Source organism: Mus caroli, unplaced genomic scaffold (assembly GCF_978045245.1).
Source record: "Mus caroli unplaced genomic scaffold, Mus_caroli_1 scaffold_19, whole genome shotgun sequence".
In the NCBI taxonomy this organism is placed as follows: domain Eukaryota; kingdom Metazoa; phylum Chordata; class Mammalia; order Rodentia; family Muridae; genus Mus; species Mus caroli.
Genome location: NW_028227274.1, coordinates 33132501 through 33139624, shown reverse-complemented (window position 1 = coordinate 33139624; position 7124 = coordinate 33132501). Strand labels below are relative to the sequence as shown.

Here is a 7124-nt window from a genome sequence, read left to right as displayed (position 1 = left end):
ATGATTATATAATTATTTCCCCTTCTGTTTCCTTCCTCCAATCTCTCCTATAAAGTACACACTTACACACACACACACATATATACACACACATGAGTGCACACATGCACAAAATCTTGGCCTTTTATCTTTGTTATTGTTGATATCTATAAATGCCTAGGTATATAAATACAACCTGATGAGTCCATGTGGTTGCTAGCATGTATATGATTCCAGGCAGGGCTGGATGGGCTCTATCCAGCTGGTACAGGATCACCAATTAGAATGTCATCCCTGGGGGAGTCCATTTCTTCCCCTCCTGGCATCCCTCGGTTGCTTGTAGTTCTTTGTTCTTTGTGTAGGGGTGGGGGCACTAAGGTCTCTCTCTCTCCTCTCTCTCTCTCTCTCTCTCTCTCTCTCTCTCTCTCTCTCTCTCTCTCAGGTTAGCACATATATTGGTGTTATACTTCCTCAGGTCTAAAATAAGAAATCTTCAGCTGGGCATGGTTGTACACACCTTTAATCCCAGCACTTGGGAGGCAGTGGCAGACAGATCTCTGAGTTCGAGACCAGCCTCAAGTTCCACAACAGCCAGGGCTGCACAAAGAAAAACAAAACAAAACAAAACAAAACAAAACAAAACAAAAATAAAAAACAAAAAAAGAAAAAAAAAAAAAGAAAAAGAACTGTCTGTTTTCTTAGTAATAGGTGTTTGCTTCTATGATTCGAGTTTGGGAAGAATAGAGGAAACAGCTGTCCTGTGCATCTGCAGAGTGTTTAGAACCCAGAGAGTATATTGCTTACTAGCTCTGCAGAAACAAAATGCCATTTTCTTCTGGCTTAAACTTCACGAAATGATAGAAGAGAGGAAGAAGAAACAGTCTTGGCCATCTCCCTTCTCATGAAAAGTATAAAAAATGATTTTTTCTCTTTTTAGAAAAAATGTATTTATGGGGGCTGGAGAGATGGCTCAGTGGGTAAGAGCACCGGACTGCTCTTCCGAAGGTCCGGAGTTCAAATCCCAGCAACCACATGGTGGCTCACAACCATCCGTAACGAAATCTGACTCTCTCTTCTGGAGTGTCTGAAGACAGCAACAGTGTACTTACATATAATAAAAAAAAAAAAAGTACCAGCTGGTCTTCCAGAAGCCCTGAGTTCATTTCCCAGCAACCACATGGTAGCTCATAACTATCTATAATATGTTCTGTCTGATGCCCTCTTCTGGTATGAAAGTGTACATGAAGAAAGAGCACTCACATATATAAAATAAATAAATCCTGAAAGAGAAAGAAAGAAAGAAAGAAAGAAAGAAAGAAAGAAAGAAAGAAAGGAAGAAAGGAAGAAAGGAAGGAAGGAGAAGAGAAAAGAAAAGAAAAGAAAAGAAAAGAAAAGAAAAGAAAAGAAAAGAAAAGAAAAGAAAAGAAAAGAAAAGAAAAGAAAAAGAAATCAAACCTTGCTTTAAGGGTGTATTTTTTTTAGTTGTATGGGTGTGTTGTCTGTATGAGTGTCGGCACAATGTGCAGTGCCACAGAGGTCAGAAGGGGAAGTCAGAGCCCCTGCAACTAGAGTTACAGTTGTGAACAGCCATCTGTGTGCTGGGCCTCAAACCTGGATCCTCTGGAAGAGCAGCAGTCCTCTAAGCCACTGAGCCACCTCTCTACTCCTACCTTCTCAAATCCATTAAAATGAAAGTTTGAGGAGATTGGGTATACTTCATCCCAGAATTGGGAGCAGTGGTAGGCAGATCTCTGAGTTTCAGGCCAGTGTGCTCTACATAGCTAGTTTAAGGCTAGCCAGGGCTACATCTTGAGACCTTAAAGATGATGATGATGATGAGGAGGAGGAGGAGGATGAAGACCGAGTATGGTGTTTACACACATCATTTTAGTACTCTAGGAGGCGTGGGCAGGAGAATATTGAGTTGGAGGTCAGCCTAGAGTTACATTGGGATCCTTCCAGCTCTTCCAGGGATCCTGAGTTCAATTCCCAGCAACCACATCGTGGCTCACAACCATCTGTAATGAGAACTGGTGCCCTCTTCTGGCCTGCAGGCATACGTGCAGGTAGAACACTGTGTACCTAATAAAAAATAGTAGTTGCTGCTCTTCCAGAAGATTGGAGTTATATTTCCAGCACGAAGGTCACAGTCATCTGTAACTCCAGCTCCAGGGATCTGACCCTCTTCTGACTTCTGCAAGCACACACGTGTGTGTATATACCCACATATACCAAGCTGTGGGCTCTGAGGACACATAGTGGCTAATGGTTGGCTGGCAGGGGTGAGGGGCCTGTTTGTCTTCTACATAATTGTGCTCCCTGACTTGTCACAGAGTCATTCTTTAATAGCCCTTGGTCTGTCTACAATCCCAGTGCCTCAGAGTCCACTTCCTGGAGTCATCCTGGACAGCAATACTCTAAGATTTACTTATTGAATTTTGCAACAGGATCTCCTCTATCAAAGGCTAGCCTGGAATTCACAATGTACACAAGATAACCTTGAACTTCTTACCTTCTTGCCTACACCTCTCAAGTGTAGATATTTACCACCCTGCCCAGTTTTATGCAGTGCTGGGGATCAAATGAAGGCATTCATGCAAGTAAAACACACAATCAAGTGACACCTGCCCCTAGTCCTGACGATCAAGTGACGCCTGCCCCTAGTCCTGATACATAGTACTTTCTTTCTCGTATGGGTGTATTTGTGTTATGTATATTTACATGGGCGTTGGTGAGTGGGAACATACATGTGTACTTTGCATGTGGAGGCCAGAAGTTGACAGGCCTCGTCTTTCTCCTTCCTGTCCCCTATGCATTTAGGCAGGGTCTCTCACTTGAACCCAGTGCTTCTTGGTCTGGCTCATTTAGCTATGCAGTTCACCCCAGGAAAAACACCCATCTCCTTCCCTGACACTGGAATCACAGGCAGGCTCTTATGCCTACCTGTCTTTTATAAGTGTGCAGATGATCCCCAAAATCATCCTCAAGCTTACGTGGCAAGTTCTTTTGGCCTCTGACTCATCTATGGCCCCATATGGCAGTATTTTTCCTACTTTAGATATATTTTATTTAGACCCTACTTCCAAAAGCCTGATTTACTATATCCGGTTGCAGCTATCGTTGGCGTGGAACATTTCATGTGACATAACAATGTTTAGAAGTCTTGAATTCTGTTAGGAGTGTTATCGTTCTGTCGTGGAACTTGGTTCAGCTGCTTAGTGTACTGAACTAATCAGGTCAAGGACATGGGTGGATTTCACTCTGGTTAACTCATATGACTTCTGCAGCACAAAGCCACATAATTTCCCCTGACTCTGGACAATGTACTACAAATGTGAGCTGTTAGTCATAAGGTATTTATATATGGGAGGTGGAGGAATAAACTGGTATTAATATCTTTGAGATGGCAAGGCTCCCCCTCGCCCTGCTGCTGACACTGCAGTACTACACTAGCTGAGAGAATGATCCCATTGCTAAGTAACAATACTCGGGGGTGGGTCTAGGATGACCTCATTTAAGGCTACATCCTGTGCTCCACAAACTATGTTGAGGGGGGTCTTTGGTAGGTTCCTGCTTTGTATGTAAATACAAGAGTCCACCTCTGACAGGAAATCCGAATGCAGCCCTCTGCTGCTCTGGTGCTTCCCTAAGCCTGCATCTCTTCCTTCAAGTCTAGACAACAGGATGGTGACCATTTACAAGACAACTTCCTCCCTTTTCTTATACAAGACTACAGTCCTAAAGCAGCAGGAAGTTCTCTCTCTCTCTCTCTCTCTCTCTCTCTCTCTCTCTCTCTCTCTCTGTTATAGAATATCCTCGTATTTACTCACATTTCTTTGCTCAGTCTATGGGAAAACAAGAAACACAACACCAGCTCAGGTACACAGGCCCCAACTAAATAAAGGAAAATTTACCCAGTATCTTTTTTTTTTTTCCAGGCCTTGATGGGGCAAACCTCACATCAATATTTCTACCAACATACACACACACACACACACACACATATATATATATATATATATATATATATATATATATATATATTAAGATTTATTTATTTTGGCTCTGGTGAGATGGCTCGGTGGGTAAGAGCACTGACTGCTCTTCTGAAGGTCCTAAGTTCAAATCCCAGCTACCACATGGTGGCTCACAACTACCCATAATGAGATCTGACACCCTCTTCTGGTGCATCAGAAGACAGCTACAGTGTACTATGTATAATAATAAATACATGAATTCTCACAACCATCTGTACAACTATAGTGTACTCACATATATAAAATAAATAAATAAATCTTTAAAAAAAGATTTATTTATTTCATGTATGTGAGTACACTGTAGCTGTCTTCAGACACACCAGAAGAGGGCATCAGATTCCGTTACAGATGATTGTGAGCTACCATATGGTTGCTGGAATTGAACTCAGGACCTCTAGAAGAGTAGTCAGTGCTTGAACACTGAGCCATCTCTCCAGCCCACCAACAACTATTTTTGACATGGATAAAACTGATAGAATACTGGCTGCAGGCTTCCTTGCTCTTAACTCTGGCATATAATTTCTCAAAGCTAGCCTAGTGCCACTAAATTCTATGTAAATATACAAAAAAAAAAAAAAACCCAGACAAACAAAAAAACAAACAGACAAAAAAGTGTGGTCCTGATTGCCAGTCACCTGGATTTGTGGATCTGTCCTTCTTCTTGCAACTTTTGCACATATTTCCTTTCTAAGAATTGGCTTAGAGATCCAAATTATCATCCTTTATTCCCTCCAAGAAGTTTTGCTATTTTTATTTTGAAGTTATATGGATATGTGCATATGGGGGGGGTGTGATGTAAGGCGAAAGAGGATGTGGAGGCCCTGGAGCTGGAGGCACAGGTAGTTGTGAGCCACCTGACACAGCACTAGGAACTGACTCTATAAGAGCAACAGTCCATGTTTTTGGCACAGAGACACTTCTGCAGCCCACCTCCAGGACAGCCTTTGTCCCAAGGGAAAACTGCTGGTTTTCCCTTGCCTCATCTACTTCATACAAACACAGATGCTGTTTTTGTTTGTTTTTTGAGACAGGGTTTCTCTGTATAGCCCTGGCTGCCCTGGAACTCACTCTGTAGACCAGGCTGGCCTCAAACTCAGAAATCCACCTGCCTCTGCCTCCCAGGTGCTGGGATTAAAGGCGTGCGCCACCACTGCCTGGCCAAACACAGATGTTGATAGACAGTAATGATTTCGGTTAGTTGGTGCATATAAACAGCAACTGACACAGAAGTGTTCTGTGTTGGGATTTGGAGCCCTAAGTTTGTCTCAGTGATACAGACAAATCCAGACTTGTCAGTGAAGTTATAAAGGATCCAATGGGTACCTTTTCATGCAGTTACCTAAGAAGAGTGCAATGCCACCGCCACCCCTTTTTCTTTTACTGGGAGGCTGCAGCGAATGGGGAGAGATTGCTCTTTGGGAAGCATCAGTTTACCAGTTTCCCCCAGCACACTCAAACTTAGACTCTGATCCCAGTAATTTTATAATGCATGGTACTCCTTTTCTATCTAGTACTTCCACACTCAACCAGATGCTTCTGAGTCGATGGTGCTCAGACATCTGTGATTACCAGTAGACCTGCCCTGGGAGCCAAGGCTTTACCTACCTCAGGTTGCCAGCTTCTACAACCCCCAAAGCAGAAAGCCTGTTACGTACAAGCATGTTCCTGATCAGGCCACAGAGCACTCTCAGATCCGTCAGGACCCAGGCTTGTGTCGTCTTAACCACTGAGCCATCTCTCCTGGGCAGATCTGGTCTCCCATGAGCACACTATTACCTGAACTATATAAGCTCGTCATAGGTCCAGGCTCTCAGAGCCGACCTGCAGCTTATCTCATGGTTTGGATGTTTGTCTTTCAAGTTTAAGAGTATAACATAATCCACCCAGTCACGATGCACAGTCCTTTCCACACCGATTCACTTTGCCATACACTTTTGTTTGCGACAAAGTCCCATTCTGGATCTCAGGCTAGCCTTAAGCTAGGGTCCTCCTGCTTCAGGCCCTGGTGCTAAATAAGTACCTCCACATCTGGTATTCTCTTTTTTTGAGGCAAGGTTTCCTGCCTACCATGCTTGCTTTGAACTCCCGATTCTACCATTTCCTCTCTAGTACTAAGATTTGGGTGTGTATCACTATGCCTGGCGTATCCTTTGAACTTTCTGAAATCAGGAGTGGGGTAGATCATTAGTTTTAAGAGCTGGAGATGTAGGACATAGGGGAAATCAGCTTCCTATCTCTTTTTGATTTTTTTATTCTTTTTTTTTCTATTTGTAGTAATAACGATTGCCAGATATGCAGGCATGCAGATCTAGTTAGATGTATTGAAGACTTTATGACATGCCTAACACAGACTATACACTACTAATTAACAATGTCATATCACAAAGGAATAGCTTTTGTTCTGCCACGCTAGTCTGTAGTACTGGTTAACATTTACTTAATATCAGATGAAGTGCTAAATACTTTATAAGTCAACAATGCTAGGCTAATCTCTTACCCACTATGTTGTTCCCCCTCCTAAATCAGATGACAATGATCAAATATCTACACAGTTGCCATCTTCTTTATAATTACAGAGTAGGGTTTAGGGCACATCATCATTAGATGCTCTGTTTGCAATTGATATTTCAAATGACAGAAGCCTTTAAGAGCCAATTAATTTGGTAGTTTTTGTTTCGTTTTGTTTTGCTTTGCTTCGCTTCGCTTTGTTTTGTAGATATGGTTTCTCTGTATAGCCAAGACTGTCCTGAAACTTGCTCTGTAGACCAGGCTGGCTTTGCACTCATAGAGATCTACCTGCCTCTGCCACCTGAGAGCTGGGATTAAGGATATGTACCACCACAGCTCAGCCTTTTATTTCTTTGTTTTTTTTTTTTTAGCTTTTTTTTTTCTGGTATTTTTCAAATATGTGTTTTAAAAATACTTTTTAAAAGATTTGTTTATTTACATATTTTATGTATATGCATGTATGCCTATTTGCATGTATGCTGGGTGGCAGAAGAGGCATCAAACAGAAGCGGGCGTCGAATCTCATTATAGATGCTTGAGAGTCACCATGTGGTTGTTGGGAATTGAACTCAAGACTCTGGAAGAGCAGCAGTGCCCTTA

At 42.3% G+C, this 7124-nt stretch overlaps 1 protein-coding gene across 3 annotated transcripts in view; it reads left to right on the top strand.

Annotated features, from left to right (window-relative positions):
- The first annotated feature begins 3189 nt into the window (after positions 1 to 3189).
- Positions 3190 to 7124, top strand: part of Dnajc18 (DnaJ heat shock protein family (Hsp40) member C18) — a 36129-nt gene continuing 32194 nt past the window's right edge. For 2 of the 3 annotated variants that reach the window (XM_021150540.3, XM_029472129.2), the window contains exon 1: positions 3190 to 3313. The gene's annotated coding sequence lies outside the window, so the exon portion shown is untranslated. Of the gene's footprint in view, positions 3333 to 7124 lie in introns of all 3 variants that reach the window. The other variant, XM_021150539.3, reaches the window with a different exon arrangement.